Source organism: Trachypithecus francoisi, unplaced genomic scaffold, assembly GCF_009764315.1.
Source record: "Trachypithecus francoisi isolate TF-2019V2 unplaced genomic scaffold, Tfra_2.0 Lachesis_group13, whole genome shotgun sequence".
NCBI classification, from domain to species: domain Eukaryota; kingdom Metazoa; phylum Chordata; class Mammalia; order Primates; family Cercopithecidae; genus Trachypithecus; species Trachypithecus francoisi.
The window spans coordinates 118,407,846-118,435,807 of record NW_022681458.1 but is presented as its reverse complement, the minus strand read 5'-3'; the positions used below and the strand labels follow the sequence as shown (position 1 = coordinate 118,435,807).

The following is a 27,962-nucleotide window of genomic DNA, read 5'->3' as shown; positions in this document are numbered from 1 at the left end:
GCTTCAGGGATTACACAGCATTTTCACCACGCCCCTCATCCGCTCCTCCCAGCAGCTTTGTGTGATCCCTTGAGAATACTTCCTCATACTGAGGTTTGAAACCAAAACTTTCCCAAGAACATCCAGCTAGTGTTAGAACCAGGATATGAAGGCTTCTGATTCTAGAACCAGTATTTGTACCACTATTCCACATGGGCCCCTTCAGGGATTTCTGCCTGATCTTAAAATGCAGACAGCAAATTCATCTCTCTACAGTCCTGGGGTTCCCTATAGACAAGAAGTAAAACTTCTAACAGAAAGCTTAGACTTATTTGGAAGGCTACCTGGGATATTTCTTTTAAGTTAGTTTGTTCATATTTTGGAAAGATTGTTCCAATGGCAAAGTGGGGCATGAAGTGTGGAAAGGATTCCATGATGAGACAGAGAAACAATTCGGTGGCCCTTACAACAGTTCAAATGAGGCATGAGGCACAACCAGAAAGGACAGAGGGAAAATGCATTGGAGAGAAATGCAAAATGAAGTCCACTCAGACCCGGGATGGAGAAAAGGGGATTAAGGATGATGGTGGTTTCTAGTTTGAAAGACGGATGAACAAGGATGTCATGAACTACTGCAGAGTGGTATCTGGGGCCTGAGTGCACCAGTTTGTTTAACCATTCACCTGCTGAGCAGTCTCCGGGCTGTTTCCAGTTTCTAGCCATTATAAATAATGCCGCTATGAACAGATACATAAAGGCTTTTGTGTGAACATGTCTCCATTTCTCTGGGACAACTGCCCATGAATGTGAATGCTGCATCCTATGGCAATTGCACGTTTAGTTTTTTAAGAAGCTGTCAAGCTGTTTTCCAGAATGGCTGTACCATCTTCCATTCCCACCAGCCAAGTGTGACTGATCCCGTTTCCCCACATCCTCACCAGCACTGGTCTTGTTACTACTTTTTATTTTAGGCATTCTGATAGGTGTATAGTGATGTGGCTTTAGTGTGCATTTTTTTCTGATGGCTCATGATGTTGAACATCTTTTCATGTGCTTGTATGTTATCTGAAGTGTCTCTTCAGGTCTTTTATTCATTTTCAAAGTAGATGGTTTGGTTTCACTGCTGAATTTCGATAGTTCTTGATATATTACAGATATGAGTCCTTTATCAGACATGTGATTTGCAAATAGTTTCTCCCAGTCTCTAGCTCCTCTCTTCATCTTTATTTTCCATTTTCCATTTTACTCCATGATCCATTTTGAGTAAATTTTTGTATGAGGTATGAGGTTTAGATCAGAGTTCAGGTTTTTTTCCTATGAATAATCAGGTAGCCAGTAACTTTTTTAAGAGACAAGATCTCACTCTGTCACCCAGGCTGGAATGTAATGACAAGATCAGAGCTCACTGCAGCCTCAACTCCTGGGCTCAAGTTATCCTCCTGCCTCAGCCTCCTGGAGTAGCTGGGACCACAGGCAGGTGTCACCATGACCAGTTAATGTTTTTAGATTTGTAGAGACAGGGTCTTGTGCTATGTTACCCAGGCTGGTGTGGAACTCCTAGGCTAAAGTCATCATCCCACTTATATGGGGCCAGGCAGTGGCACATGCCTGCAATCACAGCACTTTGGGAGGATGAAGCAGGAGAATCACTTGAACCCAGGAATTCCAGACCAGCCTGAGCAACAGAGGGAGGTCCTGTGTCTGCAAAAAATTTTAAACGTTAGCTGGGCGTGGTGTTGTACACCTGTGGTCCCAGCTACTTGGGAGGCTGAAGTGGGAGGATCTCTCCAGCCTATGAGGCTGAGGCTGCAGTGAGCCATGATCGCACCACTACACTCCAGCCTGGGAGAAAGTGAGACCCTGTCTCCAAAAAAAAAAAGAAAAAAAAAATGCTAGAGCATCATCCATATTAAAGACAGGTATTGTCTTTTTGAAAATTTAATTACAGTTATATAATGGACATGTAAAATGTCCAGTTTCAAAGTTTGAAAAATATATAACTCTAAGTATTCTTACCTTAAAATTCTGATTCCTACCTAAGATATAGCATACTGTTTACATAAGTATCACAATGCCTGGACAACAACTAAAAATGTGTACAAGGGAGAAAAATGAGCATGTATGCTTATTAATTAAGGTATATTTCCCCCTTATTACATAAAAAAGTCATCACGGCAAACCCCTGTGACTGTATCTAAAGCAAGCCTACAGTTTTATGTCTGTGTATTATAAAATGCAAGGCTAAAATTTAAATACTAAACATTTCCTGAAGCCAAGGGTAGTTTACTTAAAATAAATGCCTAGGGTCTCTATCAAAAATATGAAAAAGTTAGCTACTTCATAGCCATTCCAATCTAAGTTCAGCTTTTTCTTTTTTAATTGACACATAAATGTGTACTGTACATATGTATGGAGTACACATAGTGATGTTATAATACATATAATGTATGTGATCAGCGTAATTAGCATGTCTGTCATCTCAAACATTTATCATTTCTTTGTGTTGGTAACGTTCAGTACCCTTCCTCCAATTATCTGGAACTATATATGTATGTGTGTGTGTATATATATATATATTTTTTGAGACAAAGTCTTGCTCTGTTGCCCAGGCTGGAGTGCAGGGGTGTGATCTCAGCTCACTGCAACATCTGCTTCCCAGGTTCAAGCTGTTCTCCTGCCTCGGCCTCCCTGGTAGCTGGGTTTACAGGCACCCACCACTATGCCCGGCTAATATTTGTATTTTTAGTAGAGACAGGGTTTCACCACGTTGGCCAGGCTGCTCTCAAACTCCTGACCTCAAGTGATCCACCCAACTCAGCCTCCCACAGCGCTAGGATTACAGGCATGAGCCACTGGGCCCAGCCTGAAACTATATATTCTTGTTAACTATAGTCATCCTATGTTATAGAACACTAGAACTTATTCCTATCCAGCTATAATTTTGTATCCTTTAACACATTTCTCCCTATCTCTCTCTTCCCCCACCCTTCTCACCCTCTAGGAGCCTCTGTCTACTTTCAACTTCCATTAGATCCATCCTTTTTTGCCTTCCACGTAAGAGAACATGTGCTGTGTAACTTTCTGTCCCTGGCTTATTTCATAATATCTTCCAGTTCCATCCACGTTGCTGAGAATAACAGGACTTCATCCTGTGTTATGGCTGAATAGTACTCCACTGTGTATCAAGACCACATAGTCTCTATCCATCATCTGCTGTTGGACACGGAGGCTGGTTCCATGTCTTGGCTATGGTGAACAGTGCTGCAGGAAACACAGAGGTGCAGATGCCCCTCCGACACTGATTTCCTTTTCTTTGGGTATCTACACTGTAGTGGGACTGCTGGATCACACTGTAATTTCATTTGCAGTTTTCTGAGGAACCTCCATACTGTTTGCCATAGTGGGTGCCCTAGCTTACTCTTACTCTTTCTTTTTTCTCTTTGAGACAGAGTCTCACTGTTGCCCAGGCTGGAGTATAGTGGTGCAATCTCGGCTTGCTTACTGTAGCATCCGCCTCCCGGGTTCCAGTGGTTCTCATGTCTTGGTCTCCCGAGTAGCTGGGATTACAGGCGCCCGCCTCTGCACTGGGCAAATTTTTGTATTTTTTAGTAGAGATGGGGTTTCACCACATTGGCCAGGCTGGTCTTGAACTCCTAGCCTCAAGTGACCCGCCCACCTCAGCCGCCCAACAGTGCTGGGATTACAGGTGTGATCCACCGCTCCCAGCTAATTTTTTGTGTTTTTAGTAGAGACGGGGTTTCACCATGTTGGCCAGGCTGGTTTTAAACTCCTGACATCAGGTGATCTGCCCGCCTCGGCCTCCCAAGGTGCTGGGATGTCAGTGTGTACCCCGCGCCGAGCCAGCTGCTCTAGTGTACACCCCCTTACAGTGTGTAAGAGCTCCCTTTTCTCCATATCCTCGCTAGCACTTGTTATTTTTTGTCTTTTTGATAATACTCATCCTGACAGGTGAGATGATACCTCACTGTGGTTTTGATTTGCATTTCTCTGATTATAAGTGATAGCATTTTTTTCACATATTTTTTGGTCATTTGTATGTCTTCTTTCAAGAAATGTCTCTTCGATTGGGTTTGGTGACACAAACCTGTAAGCCCAACACTCAGAACGCGAAGGCAGGAGGACAGCTTGAGCCTAGACCAGCCTACGCAGCATAGCAAAACCCTAGCTCAAAAAAAAAAAAAAAAAAAGAAAAGAAAAGAAAAGAAATGTCTGTGTCTGTTCAGCTTTTTGACCTCCAAAAATTAAGAGCCCATTTTGGAATCAGACAACCTGCCTGATTCAGAGACAATCTGTGTTTCGTTCTACTCTGCTACTTCCTATGTGACTTTGGGAAGTCCCCTTAGCTACTTTGAGCTCAACTTCCTCAACATTAGCCAGGACTAAATACCATCTGTCTCTGCTGGTTAACGCTGAGGACTCAAAGGAGAACCTCCACAACACCACTTCACAATGCCGCCTGGTGGAAGCCCCTCAATGCGGGGCTGGTAGGATCATCTGAAGCCAAGTACAACTTTCCTTTCCACTGTCCCAGGCTCGCTCTGCATATGATTAGGAAGGAATAGCGAATAAAGGAAACCAAAATAATTGTTTAATTTTTAATAAGAAATTTTTAAAAAGAGGGGTGGTGGGAAAATAGGAGGGAGAGGAGGGGAAGGAAAAGCAGTCGGTGACAAGTTCTAGTCCAGGGCTCATCCCCGGCCTCCTCACTCAGGCAATCACCAGTCCCCACCTCCTGGGGAGGGGTACTTTCTCGGCTGGCTTCACCTATATGGAAGGCACTGCCACAGGTGTTCAGAAACCAGGAGCACCTTGAAATGGGCAATGTGCTTTGGGTAGGAGACCTACAATTTCCCCAAAGAAACCACGGCACAAAAGTGACCCACATAGGAGGCACCAACGGCTGTAAATACTTGGTGGCAAAAAGTGATGTCATACCTTCTGTACAGGAGACATACACCCAAATAAAACTTGCCAAAATAGCAGAGAAAAAAATACAGCAGACATCCCGTGCCATTCTGTTACAGAAATATTTATATCCCAAAGACAGGGACCTCTCTGGAACACTGTGTTTATTTCCACGTTTCATGGAAGATGTTTGAGTGCACTCACGTGTGTCTCAACAAACTTCCAGCCCCTGCTCTAAATCCTGTGGCTCCTCAGCAAAACCCAAAAACAAGTATCAGTTTTCCTTCCAAGTGGGAAATTTTCTGACCTAGCGAAACCAGTATCAAATCCACTTATTATGAGGTAGTTGATTACAGGCGAAGCCCTCTAGTCCCAGGATGACTCCCCTCCTGCAGGAGCGGGAAGGATGGGCATAGCACTGGCCTGCCAGACCACATCTCCAGGCAGTTTCAAACCATGGCTGCTCAGGTGAGCCATGATAAAAATCAAAACCAAGTATCTGAAAACTGTACATGTCAAGAACCAGACCTCGGACCAGACTCAGCAGAAATGGATGTTGCAAGGTTTGTTCAGAGATCTCCTCTCCATGACCCCTCTCCCCGGGACCTCCCTCCTTGCACTAGGGGCCCAGGGCCAATGTACCACGCCCTTACCTCTAGCCCAGTGCATTTTCAGGAACAGCTCCCAGACTGTACCAGACCTGAAATATATTCACTGAATGCACTATTTCTTCAAATGATCGTAAATCACCTGACTATAACAACAATTGTTTTAAAAGTGTTCTCTCTCTCTCGGGAATCGTGCCATGAGTTTCAGCAAGCAGCTTTCCTTCTCTCTACTGCAATTCTATCATTTGCAAAATGTTAACAATTACTGTGTTCACCCATAGCATTGTTGTAAAAACCCTTAAGACCCACTTCATGTAGCCTGCCTGGAGCACAGACCCTGTTACATGGTAAATGCCCACTGAAGGTGAGTTCTCTGTAGCTATTATTACCTAGAACTCCAGTGAACAAAAGGAGTCGATCAGGTCTCATCGTATCACCATGAAAGGATGTCCATGTAGACTGCGCAGTGGGAGTAGGGGGACTCAATGTTAATCAGGTACTATTTTGTTTTTTACAATGTGTACATACATATTTGTAGGTACACTAGAAAAGATCTGGAAGGAAATATACCCAGTGTTAATAGTGACTACCCCAAAGACACATTCATCCAAACACACAACAGAGAAACACTCACTATCTTTCTGTCTTCTATATCATTTGAACTATTTTCAATAAGCATCTATGGCTTTTGTAAAGTTTTTGAATGGAATTTATTGCATTTTTTTCTGGAGAAACAAGCAGGAGCATGAAAAAGGTGGAAACAGAAGGAAAATGGAATGGGACTCAATGGAATTGAGTCTAAGCCAGGCTCAGCAGACACACGAACCACGCACCTCTCACTACAACTCAATACCAGCTCTCTCTTCTCTTGGTCCAATGGCCCAAGACTTAGAGATAAAATGTTAATTGTGATCATATCAATCACACCAAGGAGCTTGGAACCACCGTTTCAAACTCCTCCGGTTCTGTGTACCTCCCCGGGGCTGTTAGCTTTCCTCCTGTGCCTTTGGCTGGCCTGTAATCCCCTAGTGGTGAAAATGCACCCTGACACTTAGCCATCATCCCCACAACACTCAGCACTGCATAGAGGCCACGGCAGTGATGCACATTCGGACTGTGATTCTACTTATAAAGCAAAGGACCAGGGGCCAGATGTGACTTGTCTTTGGTAACTCACCAGCTGTTGCTTGAACCAGAACAAAGCCAGGTCTCCTGATGCCCAGAAAAGAGCTAGTGCCTGTCCCACTAGAAACGTGGTGAAAATGTTTTGCTTGCTGTGAAAAGATGCACTACTGGAGAAGATGGGTGCAACTTCTCATGGAGGCACTCAGCCCAGATCACCACGAAACAGGGCTGCCGGATGAGACACTCAGCCCAGGTCACCAGGAAACAGGGTTGCTGGATGAGACACTCGGCCCAGATCACCAGGAAACATGGCTGCTGGATGAGACACTCGGCCCAGCTCACTAGGAAACTGGTCTGCCGGATGAGACACTAAGCCCGTCCACCGGAAAGGAAATCTGGCTGGGCAGTGGAGGGAAATTCACACAGCCCAACGGCAGCAACAGCATGAACAAAACAAAAAATACCTTACTGGAAAGCCATAGCCTGGCTAGCAAATTCGAAACAGAGCCACAATCCTAGCAGCACACATCACTGCAACACAGAGCTTCAGTCAGTGTGCGCACACTTTAAGTAGAAATGTAGAATGTCCACGTTTTTGGAACAAATAGGGCTATTTGTGTGTGGGGGATGTCAAAGAAAACAGGTGAGAAGAAACTGTTGGCAAGGAAATAGAAATAGGTGCCCTTACACTTTGGCAGTGAGATAACGGTATGGCCCTAATGGAAGGGAATCGAGCAACACCCATCAATATTTAAAATGTGTGGAACACTGGATCCCACAATTCCATTTCTAGCAATGCATCCTATGAACATATTCATGCAAATATGCAAGAATTACGTACAACTCAGCATTGATAGATCCAAACAGTGGGGAAAAACCTAAATACTTAACAGTGGGGAACCGGTGGAGAACAGTGTTTATCTTATGCCAACATGTGTATTTTTAAAAAGAAGATACATAGGCTGGGCGCAGTTGCTCACACGTGTAATCCCAGCACTTTGAGAGGCTGAGGCAGGTGGATCACGAGGCCAAAATATCCAGATCATCCTGAGCAACATGGTGAAACCCTGTCTCTACTAAAAATACAAAAATTATCTGGGCGATGTGGCGCACACCTGTAGTTCCAGCTACTGAGGAAGTTGAGGCAGGAGAATCACTTGAACTCGGGAGGCGGAGTTTGCAGTGAGCTGAGATCATGCCAGCCTGGTGACAGAGAAAGACTCCATCTTGGAAAAACAAACAAACAAACAAACAAAACTGGAAACAGTGGTCACAGGGCATTGACTGGAGTAGGACTGCCTTTCACTCTCCAGGACCTTTTGTATGTCGCTCATATTACATATTCAAAATATATCACTACAGCAAATATTTTCAAAGTAACTATGAAAAACTGGGGAAATAATAATATCTAACACACAGGACTGCTGCATAATTAAAGGATGAAAAACATTAAGCGCTATCAGAGTTCAAAGGAAAAAGATTAACTCTAGTTTGGATGTCAGAGCGGGGATCGTGTAAAGGAAGTGAGTATTTCAAGTCTTGAAGGATAGAGAAGATTTAAAGAGACAGAAGTGTGGAGATGATGTCCCAGATGGAGATAAGAACATAGGCGAAGAAGATGAAGAGATGAGAAGGTATAAATTCTAAGTGCAGCTCTCAGGCTGGGCTTCAGAACAGGGCGTAGGCAACAAGCTGGAGTGCAAGGCTGATGACAGGAATGGAAACACTGAATCCCAAACTTGCATATCACGCCCGGATCATGAGCCTTGAATGCCAAGCCAGGGAACCCGTCCTTGATCTTAACAATGAAAAATCACTAGGCTGGGTGTGGTGGCTCATGCTGTAAGCCAGTGCTTTGAGAGGCTGAGGTGAGAGGACTGCTTGAGGCCAGGAGTTTGAAACCACCCTGGACAACACAGCAAGACTCTGTCCTTACAAAATTAAAAATTAGCGAGGCAGGATAGCACACCTGTAGTCCCAGCTACTCAGGAGGCTGAGGTGGGAGGATCACTTGAGCCCAAGAATTTAGGGTTACAGTGAGCTGTGATGGCACGCCTGCATTCCAGCCTGAGCAACAGAGCAAGGGCATGTCTCAAAAATCAAATAAAATGAAATAAAATCACTAAAAGTTTGTATAGATATAAAGTATAAAATCATACCATACATGATTTAATCCAGATATATAATATAAATTAGAGGGGGAAAAGAGAAATTAGGAAGCTATTATAAGAAGACAAGACTCAACTAAGACGTGAGCAAAGGCCCTATCCAAAGATAGGGTTCACAGCACTATCTTTATATAAAGGAATGAACTACCACATTTATTTTCATGGCATCACCAACTTAAATACAGGCTACAGTATTCTGGAACCATCTCTGTATCAGTCAAATCAGATGGCCATAATACCATAGGCAAATGCCATAATAAACACCATAGGCTGTGTGGTTTAAACATTAGTTTATTTCTCACAGCTCTGGAGGCTGGAAGTCCAAGATCAAGGCGTCGGCCAACTCAATTCCGGGACAGCGACCTCTTCCTGGCTTGCAGACAGCCACTTTTCTCTTGTTTCTTCACACCAGGGCAATGGGAGCTTTCTCTTTTTTTTTTTTTTTTTTTTTTGAGACAGAGTCTCACTCTGTCACCAGGCTGGAGTGCAGTGGCACAATCTCAGCTCACTGCAACCTGCGACTCCCTGGTTCAAGCAACTCTCCTGCCTCAGCCTCCCGAGTAGCTGGGATTACAGGCACGTGCCACCACACGCAACTAATTTTTGTATTTTTAGTAGAAACAGAGTTTGAGGATGGTCTCAATCTCCTGACCTCATGATCTGCCCACTCGGCCTCCCAAAGTGCTGGGATTACAGGTGTGAGCCACCACACCCGGCCTGGTTTCTCTTCTTCTAAGGGCACTAATCCTGTCAGACCAGGGCCCACACTCATGACCTCATCTAACCCTAATCACCTCCCAAAGGTCCTATCCCCCACTACCATCACACTGGCACTTAGGGCTCCAGTACAACAATCTGGGGGAGACATAAACATTCGGTTTATAACAATGTCTTTTCAATCCTGTTGAAAAAGCAACTAAATGAGTAGGCGACAAAGCACCTTCTATGTAAACAAGTCAGGACTTTTCATATTTCTGCTAACACATTAAGGTCCATTTAAAATGTCTGATAACAAGAGTCAGAAGCAGAGATAAATGAAAGTTAGTTACTCTGCATTTTAGGCCCACATTGAGTTGTCTTCCAATGACATTGTGGCACAAAGAACACTGCTTTCTATTCCTGCTTTGGCCACCAAAGAAGCTGGAACAGTTCCCTGTATTTCCATTTATCTTGAAAGTCACTGGGATGACCTGGCAGACCTCCAAGGTCCCTTCCATTCACAAATTCCACAAATAACTTCCTACCAAGAGAGGCTACACAAATAAACTACACTGATGAAGGAGAAAGCTAACACTAGCAAACAATGAGATGCACACAAGACAAGACATATAGAGAAGTGGATCAACCACAAACTGGCAGACGATGAGCCGGCAGTGGATAAAAACACATTCCCTAACGATGGACAGAGAGGCAATGGCGCTGAGGTAGTATTGTTGAAGATTTCCTATTTTAAATCTTCAAGATAAATGGCCCAATTGTTTATATTCATTCTGATTAAATGTGAACGTGAAAACTTCCTCCAGGGGACACAGACATCTAAAAAGTTCCCAATGTATCCAATTTGTCATTTGATATTTTTACTGACAAGAAAATTGAGGGACTGAATATACACACAGATCATGCCTGATCATGTGTATAAAGACAGAACTCCAGAACTCAGACCACAACCTGTAGCTGCCCACCCAGGAAACCAAAACCCTATCTACAGTAAACAGCCAGGAGGCCATCCAGGCTAGTACATCAAACAGGAAGCCAGACTGCTGTCTCTCCACAACCCAGAAACTAAACCACAACTCTGTCCCACGTGGCCAGGACTTGACGCAAAACTGACAGCCACCCTAATTTTGGCCCCTATTTTCAGTTAGGATCATTCAGAGAAAGCCAAATGCACTCCTAACCAATCACATAGGACACCCCACTTCTGCACAGCCGCCTGCAGCCCCCACAACAGCCTCCACTGGGAGCCGTTCTTTTCCATCCTGAAGCTTCCCCACTCCTCATCCGCCACTCACTCACATGTCAGTCTCTGCCACACGCAAGTGACGGTGCCGACTCCCTTGCCCCAGCAGCTCTGAGAAAGTTGCCTCTGCCCGTCTCATGTGGGCGGCCTTCCTTTATTTCCCCCAAAGAATAAATATTACATGACAGGCTTCTCTCTATATGGCCAAGCTATACAATTCAGAAGCCCAGCATGGCAGATTCCAAGCCTGGAAGGACCATACACCCCTCAGGTCTTCTTTCCACAAAACACAGCTTCCTTGAGTTCTTCAGTCACTCCGACCAACCTGGGAAGGAACCAGTGTTATGGAAAGATCAAGGACCTTGAAGTCAAACTTCTGACTTCATCAAGTACTTTTTCTTTCCACTTAAGAAACCACATGGCCTTGGCCAGGCGTGGTGGCTCACACCTCTAATCCCAGCACTTTTGGAGGCTGACTTAGGCGGATCACCCAAGGTTGGGAGTTCACGACCAGCATAACCAACATGGAAAAACCCCGTCCCTACTAAAAATACAAAATCAGCCTGGTGTGATGGCGCATGCCTGTCATCCCAGCTACTCGGGAGGCTGAGGCAGGATAATCACTTGAACCTGGGAAGCAGAGGTTGTGGTGAGCCGAGATCGCGCCATTGCACTGCAGCCTGGGCAAGAAGAGCAAAACTCTGTCTCGGGGAAAAAAAAAAAAAAAAAAAAAAAAAAAAACAGCAACAACAACAAATGACGTGACCTTGAACAATTTTCTTAATTTCTCTAAGCCTCTATCTTCATCTTCAATAAAATAATTTTACCTCCAACATTGCATTAAATGGAATCCCACATGTAAAACAGCTGACAAATATTAGAGGCCCAACAGCTGTGCGCTCCTACTGCCGCCCCACTTTACCCCAAAGGAGAAGCGAAGACATCCAGAAAAAGCCTGTTGATCCCTACACCTCAGCATCCTGTTCTCCCACAAGGTGCAGTGGGATCCAGACTTACCGGGGTCACCCAAATACAAGACATGTTTTGATTTTTCAACTTAGGTACACATGGCTTCTAACGTTCACCATATATGATCCATAATTGAGAAGAGATTTTCCTACACTACCCCGTGGTTCTATTTTAGCAGACTTAGATGTGCTATAATAGCTCACTCTCTTAAGCCCTCTTCAATATCGAAAACAAAACTTTAATCTGTAACACGGTTATCAGCAGTGAAAGTGGAAAAGGGACCTATGAGTCAAAATGACCCTCTGCACCGCCCCACCCCACCCTACAAAAAGCTGTTAAGGAGTATTTGGGCTGCTTATGAGAATGCTGTCTGTATTCCCAGGGACAGACAAACACCTACCCTGGTTAGAAGCTGCACTGCTCAGCCTTCAGGGTAGAAAGCTCCCCGCACCCTCTACCCAAGGAGAAGAGAAGCAAATGGGGTGGCCAGGCTCCAGGACATGGACTGTTTAGTGTGGTTTCTGCAGTCCAGGTCACCGCCATGGGTGAATCTTTTCCTTCCTTCTTTTCCACTCAAGTGCCCAAGGTCCTACGGCTGCTATAGGGCCTCATCCCTAGGATGAGTCAGCCCAGCTATTCCCCTTCCTTCCTTTTTTTTTTTTTTTTTTGAGATGGAGTCTCACTTTGTCACCTAAGTGGGAGTTCAGTGGTGCAATCTTAGCTCACTGCCACCTCTGCCTCCCGGGTTCAAACAATCTGCCTCAGCCTCCCAAGTACCTGAGATTACAGGCACCCACCACCACGCCCAGCTAATTTTTATATTTTTAGTAGAGACAGAGTTTCAACTTGTTGTCCAGGCTGCTCTCGAACTCCCGACCTCAGGTGATCCACCTGCCTTTGCCTCCCAAAGTGCTGGGATTACAGGCATGAGCCACAGCCTCTGGCCAAGTCAGCCCAGCAATCCTGACTTTTTGTTCTGGCAAAATTACTGTCTTCCACGTCTACCTTCCAAGTAGCTAAATCAGAGATCTGGCCTTGGGGCAGCCTTAAAGAATCCCTATTTTTGGTCCCCGAGAGGTTCCACCAGGGTCTGGGACAATTCCAAGACTTGTGTCCTTAAAAAGGAAAGAAACCTCACATACATGGCTCTCGCAGAGCTCAGGCAGAGCTCAGGCAAGGCTTGGGAGGCGGCCCTAAGGTTTGGGTGTGTCATCTATGATAACAGCTAAGAGATCTGAAGCCAGCTGTCTGGGTTCAAACCTCAGTTCCAACAGCACTGGTTGTGTGATGTTAGACAACGTCCCCATCCTCTCTGTGGCTCAGTTTCCTCACTGTAAAAGGGCCACAATAATAGAACTGCTCTAAAAATTAAGTGAATTAGTGCGTAAAAGGTATTTAGAACAATGCTTGGCACACGGGGGAGTTCAACAGACACGTATTGAACAGAGTAACTTAGCAATTACTAAATATACGCATGTAGGCCAGGCGCGGTGACTCACATGTGTAATTCCAAAACTTTGGGAGGCTGAGGCGAGAGGGTCACTTGAGCCCAGGAGTTTGAGACTCGCATCGGCAACACAGCAATATTCCATCTCTAAAAATAAAACATACATGTATACATACACTCATATATCCACAGTGTATTTATAATATACAAAATAGCTGGAATACAGACTTAACTATTCACAATGGTTACTTCTAGAGAAGGGGGAACGCAAATTTCAGATTTTTACCCCACACATATATTCTTGTATTCTCTGAAATATTTAAGCAAATTGTATGTATAAATTTGCCCCAAAACACATAGCAGAACAATGTAGTTTTGACTCAAAAACCTTCAAATCATGATGGAATTGTCCTGTGAAAGTAAAGTTAGAGAGATGAAAAGTCTCCCTCCAGCCTAAATGCTCTTTCATATGACCTATATGACACAAACCAATGCAGACACCACAATCCTTTCCCCACTGTCATAAGTTTTCAGTGAACTGCATTCCCCTTTACAAACTAGATGATAGTTACAGTTACCAGGCAAGAACGTGGATCTAGTTCTGCTTTTTCAAAGGCCAATGTTCCTCACATAATAGCAATGCATTCTTCAACCGCTCAACTGTCCACAACACCTGAGGTGACAGACGCAAAGTGCTTGGCACTTACTTACTCTTACCGGTTTATTACAAAGAAGAGAACACAGGAACAGCCAAATGCAAGAGACGCACAGAGCACACCATGGGGCAGAGAGGTCGGGGCTCCCATGCTATCCCTGCAAGTGCCTCTTCCCCAGCACCAAATGAGTTCACCAAAGCAGAAGCTCTCCAAACCCAATATTTACAGGGATTTATGGAGTTTTCATAACAGACATGATTAAGTCTTTGGCCACCCATGACTAGCTCAATCTCCGGCCTGTCTCGTCTCCCCTCCCAGAGGTAGGGCTGAGGCTGATACATCCAACTCTTTAATCATGACTCATCTTTCTAGCAACCAGCCCAGATCCTGAACCTGTCCAGGGCCCCAAAGCCACCTATCATCTCATTATCATACAAAAGACACTCCTATCACCCCAGAGATTCCAAAAGTCTTAGAAGTTCTTGTGTCAGGTATTGAAACCTAAGACCAAATATTACAACCAATGATGTTCCTATCGCTCAGGAAGCTACAATGGTTTTAGAAGCTCCGGGACAAAAACCAGGAAGAATACTAAATAGATACACTATTGTACTATGTATCCCACGATCATGATAGTTTTTTTTTGAGACAGAGTCTACCTCTGTTGCTCAGTTTGGAGTGCAGTGGTGCGGTCTCAGCTCATGGTGCAATATCAGCTCACTGCAACCTCTACCTCCCAGGTTCAAGCAATTCCTGTGCCTCACCCTCCTGAGTAGCTGGGACTACAGGTGTGCGACACTACAGCTGACTAATTTTGGCATTTTTCAGTAGAGACAGGGTTTCACTGTGTTGGCCAGGCTGGCCTTCAACTCCTGGCTTCAAGTGATCTGCTCGCCTCGGCCTCCCAAAAATCTGAGATAAGTCACGAGCCACCATGCCTGGCCTCACTATCACAATAATTATACTGAGAGGATGGGGGAGAAAAACGTGGACAACAGGAGGAGCGGGAAGGGTAAGCAACCTGAATCCTTGTCTTCCACAGTAGGACATCTCCCTGTCTTTCACACAATCTAGAAGAACAAGCTAAAACATAAACACAGTAACCTCCAAGGAGCAGGGATCAGAGCAGAGAAGGGTAAGGTAGGGGATTGCTGGGTATTGTCCTAAGACTTGTTCATTTCTGACTCTTAGAGCTGTATGCCTGTACCACTTTGCTAAAAATGAGTATTTACCTGTAATCCCAGCACTTTGGGAAGCCAACGTGGGCAGATCATGAGGTCAGGAGATCAAGACCATCCTGGCTAACACGATGAAACCCCATCTCTACTAAAAATACAAAATATTAGCCAGGCGTGGTGGCGGGCACCTGTAGTCCCAGCTACTTAGGAGACTGAGGCAGGAGAATGGTATGAACCCAGGAGGCAGAGCTTCCAGTGAGCTGAGACCACACCACTGCACTCCAGCCTGGGTGAAAGAGCGAGACTCCGTCTCAAAAAAAAAAAAAAAAAAGAAGAGTATTTAATTTTTAATCAAAATCTGATACTTGACCAACAACAATAGTATATTAAGTGATACGGTTTTTGTTTTGTTTGAGAGAGGGTCTTAATCTGTTGCCCAGGCTGGAGTGCTGTGGTACAATTCTAACTTACTACAGCCTCAAATTATTGGGATCAGGTGATCAACCTCCAAGTAGCTAGAACCACAGGTGTGCACCGCCACATCCAGCATTTTTTCTTTTTTTGGTACAGTTGGAGGTCTCGCTATGTTGCTGGTCTTAAACTCCTGACCTCAGTGGATCCTATTGCCTCAGCCTCCCTAAGTGCTGGGATTACAGGTGTGAGCCACCACACCAGGCCCAAGTGGCGTATTCTAAAATTTTTTGGAATCCAACCACTTTGAAAATGTATGGAGAGCTATAAATTGTCTCCCCATAAACACATGGATGCATATACACAAAATTGTTGCACAGGATTTTGGGAACGTCATAAATTTCTGAGAGCTGGGTTAAGAACCTTAGGATTATAGATTCTGATTTCTTTATTTTTTCTTTTTTTTTTTTTTTTGAGACAGAGTCTCGCTTTGTCGTCCAGGCTGGAGTGCAGTGGTGTGATCTCGGCTCACTGCAAGCTCTGCCTCCCGGGTTCACGCCATTCTCCTGCCTCAGCCTCCCGAGTAGCTGGGACTACAGGCGCCTGCCACGATGCCTGGCTGATTTTTTGTATTTTTAGTAGAGGCAGGGTTTCACTATAGCCAGGTTGGTCTCAATATCCTGACCTCATGATCTGCCCTCCTCGGCCTCCCAAAGTCTGGGATTACAGGTGTGAGTGACCGCGCCCGGCCCTAGATTCTGGTTTATTAAAGGTAGTGTATTTCAAGTCAGAGCTTGTCATTTATTGCACAGGAAAACAGAAATTTCATTTAAAAAATCAAAAACACCCACATGATAAAATGAGGTCCTGCTTGGTTTTAAATTACTTGGTGACCACCATCAGTTATTTTCTTGACCACAGGATGCACCTAATTCCTAACTATGAAAAAAGGTACAAACATTGTTTATTGGGCTTTTGGCTTCAGCCTTGAAACAATCGGATTCTCTCAAACTCAGGAATGTGAATCCCTGTTGGGTTGATGCAGCTGTTTCCATTCTAGAAATGGACCTGGAATCATGTCCTTTTCACCCATGGAGAGTCCTTTGTGTAAAACTTGAAAAGGCAAGGTCCCAACTTCCCCATATGGGTGTTTCCTCCAGTAGAGGAATTACTCTAATGACTTCTTAGCAAAACTTACATCATCAGGGCAGGCCATCAAAATACTCCAAAACACAAAGTTTAGCTCCATTTCTGATGGACCTGTCTCCACTGCTATCAATCTCACCAACAGCCTCACATCAAGTCAGAGGAACGGTTTTTTCGTTTAACAAGGATCTTCATGGCTGGGTGCGGTGGCTCATGCCTGTAATCCTATCACTTTGGGAGGCCAAGGTGGGTGGATCACGAGGTCAGGAGTTTGTGACCAGTCTGGTCAACATACTGAAACCCGTCTGTACTAAAAATACAAAAAATTAGCGGGGTTGGTGGCACGTGCCAGTAGTCCAGCTACTCAGGGACTGAGGCAGGAGAACTGCTTGAACCGGGAAGTGGAAGTTGTGGTGAGCCAAGATCGCACCACTGCACTCCAGCACGGGCAACAGAATGAGACTCCATCTCAAAAAAAAAAAAAAAAAAACAAGAAGAACATTCATGTTCCTGCCAATTTGAAGAAGAAAAACAAAAAGGTATCTGTTAACCAGAGGCAATGGAAAGCACCTCCCAGGCTGCTGTAGTAAGTGGATCGGTAACTGTGGTGGGAGATTCCAACCCCCGAGACCTGTGACTATGTCATGCAGCAAAAGGGGTTTGCCACAGGCCTTAGGAGAAGTATCCTGGGCTATCCAGGGAGGTCCAATCTAATCCCATGAGCCTCTAAGAGCATAGAACTGGCCAGGCGAGGTGGCTCACGCCTGTAATCTCCACACTTTGAGAGGCTAAGGCAGGTGGATCATGAGATCAAGAGATGGAGACCACCCTGGCTAATATGGTGAAACCCCATCTCTACTAGAAATACAAAAATTAGTCGGGTATCGTGGCGGGCACCTGTAGTCTCAGCTACTCAGGAGGCTGAAGCAGGAGAATCACTTGAACCCGGGAGGTAAAGGTTGCAGCGAGCTGAGATCACGCCACTGCACTCCAGCCTGGCCAACAGTGCAAAGACTCCATCTCAAAAAAAATATTTTAAAATAGGGCATAGAACTTCCTCCGAGTGGAAGAAGAGAAATGCACACAGGGGAACTGGAGAGCCTGACCAGGTCCCTAGCCCAGCTAGTCCTGAGCTGATGGGACCACGTGCAAAAACCAGATAGAGGCCTCAGGAGCTCAGGGCAGCCCCCAACAGATGGCCAGCAAGGGAACAGACACTTCAGTCCTGCAACCACAAGGAACTAGATTTGGCCAAAAGCGCTTGGAAACAATTCTCCAATGAGGAATGCAGCCCAGTCCACATGGTGATTTTTGCCCACTGACACCCACGTCAGACTTCTGCCCTACAGAACTGTGAAATGTTACAATTTCAATTGTTTTAAGCCACGAAATATGTGGAAATGTGGTAAAGCATCAACAGAAATGAATACACTGATTCACGTGGAAACCCCTAGAAGAATGTCTGGCAGGGTGTTGTCACCTGACAAGCGTTTCCCGATTTCCTTACATCGCAAGGCAGGGCTGGCCACACTCCATCCAAAAGAGATGATAGACTTGCTCTGACAAAACAGATTCAGTGAATTACAAATGGCCCAGAACACCTACAAATTTCACGTTTCAGGTAAGTGATTGTCTTTCCTTTCACTTAGAAACCTCCCAATGCTCATCTTACTGATAAACTCTAAGGACCAGGCAGGAGACTAAACACCAGACAAACCCAGCCCCAGATGCCCCGTGGGAGCCCATCCCAGCACTCACTCCGCTGCACTGAAATCATGTCCAGGTCAGTTTATCTCACTAGACCAAGAACTCCAGCTCTCCATGTGTGAGTCACCAGTGCTGCCTCTGCATCTCTGCCTCTACGACGGTGCTTCTGTACTTCACAGGAAATCTGTATCAATGTTTGTCAACACTATATATGACAGTATAACTTAATATCTGCACAGAAAATATAAATTCTCTGAGGACCAGGGCTGGGTTTATTAGCCTTTGTACTCCCACTGCCACTGTCTGGGACATCAGAGGCACTCGGTAGAAGTTGGTGAAGAGAAAGAAAAGGCAGAGGAGAGACAGGAAAGCAGGACCAACACTGCAGACACAGATTCTGAGGTGGCTGGAGGAGAGGCAGGGCAGAGAAACTTCCTGGATGCTGGAATGGGGTTCCTGTGATACCTGCTGCTGGATTTCAAATGCCAAAGGTGATGCTTTGCTGACCTTGACCTCTGACTGCCCTTTAACTGTCCTTTAGCTTTCCCAACCTCAAGACAGGGCACTTAGAAACTGCAATGTCAAGAAATTATGCTTCACTAAGCATGGGAATGTTATTTACATGGACGCTCATTACTTCATTTTTTACATGGGAATGTAAATAATTGAAGAGATTGTTAAAGACTAAATCATGCACATTCAGTAACTTTGTAAAATATTAATGATAACTGAAACACAAATTTTGATGGTCCCCAAAAATGCTAAAATATAAAACAACACTGGCCAATTAAAGAAAGAAAACAATCCTAATGAAGCTCCCCAACAGACACATTAAAACTTCTCTGAACATTACACATTTGGATTTCAAAGGAAAGCCCAGATTCATTCCATTCTTAATACGGCATTTAAAAAAAAATCTTAGGTAATATAATATTTCATTTAAAATTTACAAAATTCCATTACATTCATGATTTCATTTCATCCTCAAAACAATCTCCTGAGTTAGGCAGAACAGGTATCACTAACAACTAACTCCATTTTACAGGTAAGGGAACTGAAGTTCACAAAGTACTTGGACTTAACAAAAGCTTTAATAGGGCCACATATCGAAACCAAATCCTCTGCTCAAAAGAACTAGAGTAAGTCATCTTTTACATATTATTCACACTTATATCCCGTCAACATCCAAAAATGTGTTGAGGTAACCTGCAATAATAGACACCTATCCAATAAAAACATTAAAATGAAAAACAGGTGGGAAAAAAAAAAAACAGCAGTTGACATGGGAGACAGACAAAGGTAGATACCAAAGACTGAGACTTAGAATCTAAGAAAACTTCATCTCTGACCTTCCAGTTCCAGGGAGATAATACTAAAGGAAACAAGATGGTTTATAGACTCATAAACTGACAAAAGAGAGGTTGCATCAGTTCTTAACTATGAAACACTCCTGGCAGCCATAGCAAATCACTAGGACAACATAGCAATGGCATCAAAGCAAGAGTATACTTCAGTGATAGAGTGAATTGAGTTCCCTGTCTGGGACTCAGGCCAGGGCTAGAGAAAAGAACTCTGAAATGTAGAGCTCAAAAATATAGCCTCTGTTGGCCAGGCACAGTGGCTCACACCTGTAATCCCCAGCACTCTGGAAGGCCGAGGCGGGCAGATCATGAAGTCAGGAGATGGAGACCATCCCGGCTAGCACAGTGAAATCCTGCTTCTACTAAAAATACAAAAAATTAGCCAGGCGTGGTGGCAGGCACCTATAGTCCCAGCTGCTTGGAAGGCTGAGGTAGGAGAATGGAGTGAAACCCAGGAGGCGGAGCTTGCAGTGAGGGCAGATCCTGCCACTGCGCTCCAGCCTGGGCAACAGAGCAAAACTCCGACTCCAAAAAAAAATAAAAAATACATTATATTATTATTATATATACCCTGTGTCTTCTCCATACCCAGTGTCTCCTTCTGTGAGAGACTTCTTACACCATTGTGAGGAAGAGAATTTTTCTCTGCTGTATTTGCTTGAAAGAAGTAAAGGTGTAGGGCAACAATTCTTGGAAATTATGTCATTTACAATCCTCAAAAGAGAAAATGAAGCCCAGAGAGAGAAGACCTTCAGGAAAATTCCAGAGCCGGAGGTAGACCCAGTACATTGTTTCTGTTTTTGTTTTGAGAGGAATTCTCACTCTATGGCCCAGGCTGGAGTGCAGTGGAGCCATTTCACTCACTACAACCTCCGCCTCCTGGGTTCAAGCTATTCTCCTGCCTCGGTCTCCTGAGTAGCTGCGATTACAGGGGCCCACCACCACGCCCAACTAATTTTTGTGTTTTTAGTAGAGACAGGGTTTCACCATGTTGGCCAGGTTGGTCTCGAACTCCTGACCTCAAGTGATCCGCCTGCCTAGACCTCCCAAAGTCCTCGGATTACAGGCGTGAGCCACCGCACCCAGCCAACCTGGTAAGTTTTCATCAAGTACTCTGAACTATGCAACAAACACTAGGAAGTAATAGAAAAAAATTAATCTAGAAACCCTCTGGAGAGTCAAAGAATTGCAGATTTTAAATAGCATGAATACTTGAATTCATGGTATTGAAAAAGGACCTCGCACTTACCCGCATGTACAAACTGCCTGCCCACCTCTATCAGAGCATTTTTCAAGCTGTGCTACAGTTAACTATGTACTGCCCAAAGCCAATCTGTCGCTGCAAATCATAAGCTCTTAAAGACCAGGACTTCAGGAGAACAAGTAAAACTTCAGAGAGAAGGGAGCCACTGAAACAGAGTTCATAGCAATGAGTCGGCAGGAGCTGATGTCTGGAGGTGCGCTGCAGCCTTGGGGTCTGGGACAGTGGAGGGCAGAGAAGGCAAAAGGGCCTGCATGACATGCTACAGGGCTAGGAGCCACAGCTGCACTGATTAGTTCAGTTTTGTCTCGTATGCCTGTTACTTATACACCAGCTGTTGTTCAGAAAGAACTTCAGGTTGAGTATTTGGACTCCTGAGCCTTCTGCTGTTTTTCCAGGGTTTAACACTCTTAAAAGGGGAAAACTGTCCAGTTCGATTATGCTTCCTGGGACATTACAGGTTTTTCAAAAGTTTGATGGAAGCATTCACTAAGGAGTGATTCCACTTTCTCTGGTGGCTGAGAAATACGTGTCTGAGGGGCAGCATCAGGTCTCCCCATCAAGCTGAGGTCGGAGTCTCCCCACCTATGGACCTCACCCTGGCTCCCCCCTCATAAATCTGACCTCTAACTGTAACTGCCTGGCCTCATTCCGTGGGTGTGGATGCTCCTGCGTGAAACGCATTTTCAGCCCGCCAAATTCTTGGGAGAGTTCTTCCACTCTCAGGGCTGAGAGCTACAAAGTTCAATCTGGCTTTCCAGATTTTTTTTTTCCCATTACTAACGGAAGAAATCAAGAAGCGCCAGGCAGAAGGGCCCTGCTTCCACCAATCAGAGCCCAGCCGAAGGCCAGAGCAGGAAGTGCAGCGGTGGGACGCCTGGTGATAATCCCTCGCCCCCCGGACCGGCAGGCCTGGGCAAAGGACGGTGAGGCCGCTGCGCGACAGCTCCGGGCCCGTGCCTTTCGCTTTCTCCCGCCCAGCAAGTGAGAGGATAAATCACGGGGCGGGGGCAGTGCGCCCCCAGCAACCGCGCACCCCGCGCACAGACCCCCACAACACGCGCGTCCCAGGCGGGGTCGACCCAGACGAGTCACGGGGCGGCGCACAGCCCCATTAGTAGGGCAGCCAGGACCCACGCGCGCGGGTCCACGCAGCCACCTAGATAAGTGACAAAACACTCAGGAAGCCATCATGCGGGGCCAGGAAAGAGCCCCCACCCACAGTCACGGATTCCCTCGTCTGAGGGTCCGCGCAGTCCCCTCGGTGAGTCTGGCGAAGTAGCCTCACTGCGAGGGAGGGCGGGGAGGGCGTTGGAGTCTCCACGCGCGGTGACCCGGACCCCGTTCCACGAGTGGGTCCATGCAGGGCCCACTCTGCCGCACGCGGGGACCAGCCAGGCCGCGGAGGACCGGGCAGAAGCCAGCGCCGGGGTCCATGCAGTCCCCTCCGCGGCAGACGCGGGGAGCCGGGGAGCAGTGCGGATTGGCCAGCACCCGCAGGGCGCCCGGGACCCCCGCGCTGGCCGACGCGGTATCGCAGCAGACGCGAAGCCCCCGGTGCCACCCCAGGCGGAGACAAAGCCCAGGCGCACGGACCCGGGATCCCGACCCTGGACCCTGCGTAGCCCAGCGCGGAGCCACCACGCCCGGCGCAGAGACCCCCGCCCTGTCCGGAGACCCCGTCGCCCGTCGCCCAGTCTCACCTCGGGCCGCCGCCTCCCAGCGCTAGCTCCTGGCCTCGGCGCCTGGGCCGACTAGAGCGCAGCTGAGCAGCCCACAGAGACGCCGCAGCCTTAACAAGGGAGCCCCTGGGCGGGGCCGCCGCCGCCGCCGCCACTGCAGCCAGTGTTCCCCGCTCAGGATCCGGCTCGGATCAAGGAGCTGCAGCTGGCGCTGGGCTGAGGCGGGGACACACACCACGCAGGTGTAGAGGGCCCCGCCCGCCTCCCGCCGCCCGCCGCCCCGCCCCCAGCGGAGCCGGGCGCCCAGGGCCCGCCCCCGGCCAATGGGGAGCGAGCTGTGCAGAGAGGGCGGGGCTTTAGGTACCGGAGATTGGGTCGGGCGGCGCTGGGACTGGGCATGCGGGGTCCCCCGAGAGGACCGGAGCCAAGAGCTGGCCGGATCCTGGTCTCCTACAAGACCCAACTCAACGTCCACTTGGAGTCTGCTCTACAGGACAGGCTCATCTCAAGCCCAGAACTCAGACTTTTAGGCCAGAGAGGGAGAGACAGGCTTGCTTTCCAAAAAGTGAAACTGAGGTCCAAGGAATAGGATTGCCTGCTGCCCGAAGTCACGTAGTCCCATTCACTCGTTCACCTTGTCATTCAGCAAACATTTGGAAGCACGTATGGTGGGCTTTAGGAGTGAAGTAGTGCCCGGCGCGGTGGCGGCGTCTGTAATCCCAGCACTTTGTGGGGCCAAGGCAGGTGGATCACTTGAGGCCTGGAGTTAGAAACCAGTCTGGCCAACAAGATGAAACCCCATCTCTGCTAAAAATACAAAAACTTAGCCGATCGTGGTCGCGCGTACCTGTGGTCCCAGCTACTGGGAAGGCTGAGGCAGGAGAATCGTTTGAACCCGGGAAGAGGAGGTTACAGTGAGCTGAGATGGTGCCATTGCATGCGCTCCAGCCTGGGCGACAGAGTGAGACTCTGTCTCCAAAAAATAATAATAATAATAGATGGGAAGTAGAAGCGAACTTAGGCCTTCCCTGAAGGAGCTCGGCCAAGGAGTACCTGAAATGTCTCTGCATCTCTTTAAGGTCTGATAAAGGAACCAGGAGTGAGAACTAATCACTTCCCTTTCCTGCCTCAGAGCTTTCATGTGTTTGCTGTCCTCGCCTGAGATGCCAACTACAATCGTATTCATTTATTTATAGAAATGAGGCCTAACTATATCGCCCAGGCTGATCTCAAACTCCTGGCCTCAAGCTATCCTCTCGTCTCAGCCTCTCAAAGTGTTGGGATTACAGGCATGAACCACTGTCCCCAGCCCTCATCGTCTTTAAAACCTCTTTCCTCATCTTCTTTGAGCTTCCTGCATCCTGTGACCCCACACCTTGGTTTTCCTGTACCTCCATAGCTGCTCCTCTGTGGGTCCCGGGGACCCACCCCCTTCTCTGCCCAACTTGTATATGTCTGGGCTCAGGCCAAATGCCTTCCATTTGCAGTGGGCACTGCCACAGGAAATCTCATGCCCTTCCGGGCTTCAAAACTATCCACATGCTCTGCTGCCTGCCAGAGACATCCATCCCAGTCAGATGCCCAGCCCTCACCTTTCCCAAAGCCCCAGTTGGACACAGGGAAGCATCTCAAATTTTCCCTGGGTCAAAACAGAGTGCTTTATTAGTGCCCTAACTTGCTCATCCATATTCTTGTGATTCTCTGTAAACAGCTCCTCCATCCACCCAACTACAGAGGTGAAAATCTCAAATCCTCCTCCAGTCCTTCCTCCCCGAACCTCTCATGCAGCCCTCTGCCTTCCTAGGACGCTGAGCACCCCTCACTCCCAGCGCTAGCTGGGGTACTGTCTGAGTGGCTGCCACCCACTTGGCATGAAGTGTCACCTCTCGCCCGGTGTGGTGGCTTACGCCTGTAGTCACAGCACTTTGGGAGGCTGAGGCGGGTAGATCACTTGAGCCCAGGAGACTGGGTCGAGTCAGGACAATATGGTGAAACTAAAATACGACAATTAGCCAGGCATGGCAATACATGCCTATCATCCCAGCTACCCTACCCAGGAGGCTGAGGCAGGAAAATTGCTTGAACATGGGAGGCAGAGGTTGCAGTGAGCCAAGGTCACACCACTGAACTCCAGCCTGGGCAACAGAGCGAGACTCTGTCACAAATTAAAAAAAAAAAAAAACAGAAGAAGAAGGAGGAAGAGGAGGAGGAGGAGGAGGAGAAGTATTAGTGTGACCTCTCTAAGGCAAGGCAGTGTCCCACTCTGATTCACTTCCTTGTGTAAAACAGGAGCTGCACCCTGAAGGCACTCACTCAGGGAGGCTGCTGGGATGGGTGGATGAACAGTTAAGGTCTTCATGGTGGCTGGGGCTGACCCCATCCCCATTGCTCTTTCCACACACACCTGCACACTGATCACTTCCACGCTCACACCCACCACTGAAAGCCTGGCCACTAATCTGATTTGCCTAACAAGGTCCCCAGATGAACAACACATGCTTCCCTACCTCTCCCCTGCTAGGGCCCCACCGTGTCCTGGGATGTACTAAGGGATCAGGAGAACAAAACCTCAAGGAGTGAAAGGACATTCCAGGGTGCAGGCCTCTGCATCCTCCTCCATGCCCTAACCCCTGCCTGACACACCCTCACCCCTGTACCTGGCCAGCTCCTACCAACCCTTAAAGTCTCACCAAATTCAGTGGTGGCAGCCACACCCTAAAGTGACTGACCCCCCCAATGACCTATGCCCTTACATAGTCTTCCTGACCTTGGGTACGAAGAAAACCGGTGACTGGCTTCTAAACCACAGAGCCTGGCAAAAGCAATGGGATATCAGCATCACAGTTCATCACCTTCGCACACTAGAGAGAAAGGTTCCACCTGCAGGAGCTGCAGCGGGGAGCTGCTGTGCTGAGAAAAGACCTTTGGAGGGGCCCAGTAGGCAAGGAAGCAAAAAGCTGGGCCCTTGCCAAGCGGGTCGGAGGAAATGAATTCTGCCAATAACCTCAGCGGACCTGGAAATGGATTCTGTCCTGGTAGAACCTCAGATGAGGATGCAGCCCAGCTGCTTAGCGTGAGATCCCAAGCAAAGGACCTGCTAAAATGTGCTCAACTCCTAGCTTGCCAAAATTGGCTTAAAGGTGTGTGTTGTTTTAAGCTTCTAAGTATTTAGTTATTGGCTGTGAAAGTGTTAAAATCTGAGACAATAACTTAGGTCCCCTCCCCATCACACACATTCTTCTTTCTGGCATTCATCACAATTATGCTGATGGATTTAAAATCTCCCTCTTGACTGGGTGCAGTGGCTCAGGAGTTCCAGACCAGCCTGGCCAACATGGTGAAACCTCATCTCTACTAAAAATACAAAAATTAGCTAGACATGGTGGTGCATACCTGTAATCCCAGCTACTCGGAAGGCTGAGGCAGGAGAATTGCTTGAATCCAGGAGGCAGAGGTTGCAGTGAGCCGAGATTACACCATTGAACTCCAGCCTGAGTGACAAGAACAAAACTCTGTCTCAAAAAAAAAAAAAAAATTGTCTCTTGCCACTAGCATGAAGGTCCCATGAGAAGAAAAATGGACACTCTTGCTCATAACAGTGCCCCAAATGCCCAGCACGGTGTAGCTCTAGGGCAGTTGGTTGATGGTGGATGCTGCTGGTTGGAGGGCCCAGCTGATCCTCCCAGCTGCCTTCTCCATGGTCAGGTTCCATTATAAAGAACAGAATAGTTTCTTGCCTTTCCGGAGTCCCTCTTGGGGATTGGCCAAGTGACATTGTCCTGCCCTGGGAGACGTAAGTGGAAGTTGGCTGAAAGGTTTCTAGCCGTGGTGTGCTGGGGCGATATGAACCAGGACATGAGAGCTGATCGTCCATTGTTCTGGAATTCTCCAAGTTGATTTCTCAACACATTCAGTACTTAAAAATATTAAATAATATAAACACGCAAATTAAAAAATGCATTAGACCAGATGCAGTGGCCCACGTCTAACACATTGGAAGCCTGAGGCAGGAAGATCACTTGAGCCCAGGAGTTCAAGACCAGCATAGGCTAAAAAGGAAGACCCTGTCTCCACAAAAAATTTTAGAATTAGCTAGGCATGGTGGTGTGTGCGTGCAATCCTAGCCACTCAGGAGACTAAGGTGGGAAGATCGCTTGAGCCATCGGTTCAAGGCTCCAATGAGCTATGATAGTGCCACTGCACTCCAGCCTGGGTGACGGAGCCAGATCCTGTCTCAGAAATAAACATATTTCATATATTAATAAATTTATAATAAATGTATATTTATATACACATGTATTATAATTATATATAGACATAAATAATATTCCTGTTTATTTTATTTATTTATTTATTTATTTATTTATTTATTTATTTTGAGACAGAGTTTAACTCTTGTCGCCCAGGCTGGAGTGCAATGACACAATCTGGGCTCACCGCAACCTCCACCTCCAGGGTTCAAGTGATTTTCCTGCCTCAGTCTCCTGAGTAGCTGGGATTACAGGCACGCACCACCACGCCTGGCTAATTTTTGTATCTTTAGTAGAGATGGGGTTTCTCCATGTTGGTCAGGCTAGTCTCGAACTCCTGACAGCAGGTGATCTGCCCACCTCGGCCTCCCAAATTGCTGGGATTACAGGTGTAAGCCACTGTCCCCAGCCTATAGGATATATTTATATATTATAATTATGTATATTAATTTTATATAATTATATATAAATATAAAAATAAAAACTTTCCTTGACTTCTCTTGTTTCTACCTACAGTCAGTACCATTACTTCAAATACTATCTACATGTAATAATTTTAAATGTACATTTTATATATATATATACACTTTTTTTTTTGAGATGGAGTCTCGCCCTGTCACCCAGGCTGGAGTGCAATGGCGCAGTCTCAGATCACTGCAACCTCTGACTCCCGGGTTCAAGCGATTCTCCTGCCTCAGCCTCCCAAGTAGCTGGGCTTATAGGCGCCCAACACCACGTCGAGCTAACTTTTGTATTTTTAGTAGAGATAGGGTTTTGCCATGTTGGCTAGATTGGTTTTGAACTCCTGACCTTAATTGATCGTCCACCTCGGCCTCCTAAAGTGCTGGGAATACAGGCGTGAGCCACCTTGGGTAAAATATTTTTCTGTTTCCAAGCATTTTACATGAGAGAAAAGTGGAGAATAAATCATCTGACACTCTACTGTAAAAAAAAATCTTTGTGCCTCTCTTCATCTTTCCTAAGTGTATATATTACCAAAATGTCTTTAGGTTGAGCTCCTCCCATGAAAAGTTTACAGGGTGTTGTGTCCTCAACCACCCTCCTGTCTTTTCCTAGTCCTGGCATTTTAGAACTGTCTGGGGATGTCCCAGGATACCCACTGTGGCC

General features: G+C 46.6%; 1 long non-coding RNA gene across 1 annotated transcript in view; it reads right to left on the bottom strand.

The window, feature by feature from the left end:
- Positions 1–22,895, bottom strand: part of LOC117095115 — a 46,968-nt gene extending 24,073 nt beyond the window's left edge. Inside the window, exon 1 of the long non-coding RNA XR_004441822.1 lies at positions 22,606–22,895. This is a non-coding gene — a long non-coding RNA (uncharacterized LOC117095115). The remainder of the gene's footprint in view (positions 1–22,605) is intronic.
- Positions 22,896–27,962: the final 5,067 nt, after the last annotated feature.